This window comes from Calidris pugnax, unplaced genomic scaffold (assembly GCF_001431845.1).
Source record: "Calidris pugnax isolate Ruff unplaced genomic scaffold, ASM143184v1 scaffold54, whole genome shotgun sequence".
Classification (NCBI taxonomy): domain Eukaryota; kingdom Metazoa; phylum Chordata; class Aves; order Charadriiformes; family Scolopacidae; genus Calidris; species Calidris pugnax.
Window position 1 is genome coordinate 14,744,087 of NW_015090864.1, and position 3,067 is coordinate 14,747,153.

The window sequence follows — 3,067 nt, forward strand, 5'->3', positions numbered from 1 at the left end:
AATTGTAAATATTTGATCACTTTTAAGAGTTAACTTGATCATCATAACCCTTTCCTATTTATTTGTTTGTGAAAATCAGACTGTGCAAATACCATTAGAACAACTGCATGACCAATATATGACCAATAAATAATAAACATGACCAATAAATAATAAAATACAGACTGGAAAGATACGCTAATATTAAATGATCATTATGAAATTTAGAGATTGTTCTAGTGATAATTAAACAAACTATTCTGCCACGGAAAGAGAACAAAAATACTTTCATGTTTAAGTACCAGAACGTGAAATGTGAAACATACAACGAAACCCCTATCCAAGCAAAGAATTCTGTGTGGATTTATACCCTGGTAGTAAATAAATTAAAAAGAGCACACTTTCAAGAAGTGCTCAGGACAGCACACATTAAGCTCTTTCCTCTGTCCTCCTCTGCTCAAAAGCCATCCTCTATCTTCGCTACAGCTTCTATGACCAAAATGGACTTTTCTCATCCTCAAATGATTGCCCTCACCTCTAATGGTCTTCTGTACACTAGAAAGTATTTTCATTTCTCCACTGTAGACTTCTGTGTTGGAGTGTGGTCTGATCTTTCATTGCTTTCATGATAAAAGCCCCAATATAGCATTTTGCTGTGGCAAAACCTGTGCTTTTAGTAGTGACATACTTTGTCTCTTGTAAATGGCTTTGCTTTCAAATTGCCACTCAGGCTTGTGGTCACCACCAGCCCAGGCACACTTGGCCAGCACAAACATCAGTAAAGTGCTACTTGCACAGACACTGACTGGGGTTTAGCAGCAATAATTGCATTAGAATAATTTTACTCAAGAGTGCAAACACAACACTTGTAGCCAGCTTAAGCAACTTTTACTCAATCTGTCTGAAAAAGAACGCCTTTTAGGGTAACTATATCGCGTTCTGGGTTCATATGTCATGGTGCATTCTTTTTCTACTAAAATTTATAATACCCGTTGAAACACACTGGCACTCGGGAGATTAGCCAAACTAACAAAATTTCCCCATTTCTTCTTTCAGTATCCATTAATTTATCTGACTATTTGTAATTCGATACAATTTTTTTAAAAGCCCCAAACTTTCAAGCTCATGCATAGGGCAGGGCATTGCTGAACACATATAGATATATATATATATCTATAATTCCACATATAGATAGACTGCTCCAGACAACTGTCAAGTAGACAGCAATGTGGCTATGGAGAATTTGAAAATGCCACCAGAATCATGGCTGGGATGCCGTACAAATACTACTTAGCTTAGCTAAGCTCGAGGAAGAAGCAGGCAGAGGCAACAGCCTGGGCACACAGGGCAACACTCTTCATCTCCTGACCAAGGAAGAGGTCAAAGGACAGGGAAGTTTTATGAAAACTACATTCCATTTTTACTGCTCTTCTCAACTTTCATTTATCTTTAAAGGACAAAATACAAAGACTTAACACTTTTGCTTTCACTTTCATTTCATGTGTGAAACATTATCTTTGAAACTGCTTGGCCATTAACTTAGAGAGAAGGTCCCCATGGCTGCAGCTGGGCTGCTGCTGGTACCTCGGTGGACTCCTCCCCAGCTGCCTGGGCTGTCTCTACCCTGCAGGCATCTCTCACATGGGGCTGGCGATAAAGCCTGCGTCTCCTAAGCACCTCTTTGTTCCAGCTGAGTTTACTCTGCTAAGTGAAGATGCATCAGGTTTTGTGTTTTTCAAATGGAAAATAAATGATGTTATAAGGTCACAAACAACACAGGCATCTCTGAGCTTAACAGATGAAAAATTCAATACACCAATCCATTTTGAAAATAAAAATAGTAACAGTGGTTTCATAGTCTAAGTAATGAGTATAAATTTTCTCCCCCAAACAGATGACATTTCCTGAATCAAAATTGCTTGGACTTTGCTTGATCAAAGCATAGTTTTTTCTTGATTCATTTAAGGTTCTAGAAATCAAGGTTACTGGCCTTTGACGGGGAACTGTCACTTATAAGAGTAACCTTGGATTTATTAAAATTTTTCGTTCTATTACTAAAGACAGCACAATATTATTTCCATCCCTTTTCCAACAAATGTCTCACGGGGTCTATTACTATAGACAAGTAAGATGTTCCTGGAATATGAAAAATGTGAAAAATCTTAAAATAGTTTCAAAAAATGTGTGTTTCATTACCTAGAGCAGTTTTACCAGTGAGAAATCCTGAACTACCTGATCAATTCTGTTATGATAATAATTAAAAGACAACATTATTCATGTAATATAAACAGTTATTTTTTTCAAAATAGCTTTCTCCCATTTACCTCAATGATACTACCGAGTCAGGAGCTTACTCCACTTAAAAGTGCAATATTTGATACACTGTACAGCAAAGTACAAAGTAAAACAATTAATATATAGTATAAATCTTTTGTATGTATTAATGTTGAGATAATGAGATTGAGAATTATTTAAGATATGTGAATATAAAATAACTTACATGATGTTCACGTAAAAAAAAACCCCAAATTAACATCTGAAATCCCCTTTTAGGAATCATTAAATAATAGAACTTTTCCTAAAGAACAGTCTCTAAACCTTGCTTAAACTGTAAAACATTGTAAACATGCATACGCAATCCAGCTTTCAAGCCTTCATACTTACATTGGTGACATTAAATATATCCATAATGCTGGTGCCGTACCTTTGGAAAGTTCAACAGCGATATGTATCTATCAACCTTTGCACTAGGCTATTGTTAAATCAAACCAGTTACAGACTTACTGCCTTTAAAAGCATTCTTATTGAAAGAGATCGTTAAGCTGTGTATTAGATACAAGCGAAAAATAAATCACAAAACCACATGGTTTGTTTTGAAAATGCAGTTGTTCTACTAACATTTGTAGAATCAATAAACTCCCGTAGCGATCCCTTTGCCTGCACAGTCAACCCTTCCTTCCTTTCACTCCTGCGCGCCCGACGCACGGACAAAACTGGATATTGACACTGAAGCGGGAACCGTGCCTGAGTAACACCTATAGCAAGAATTTCAAACAATTTTCTGAATTACCAGAATAATGACAGTAAG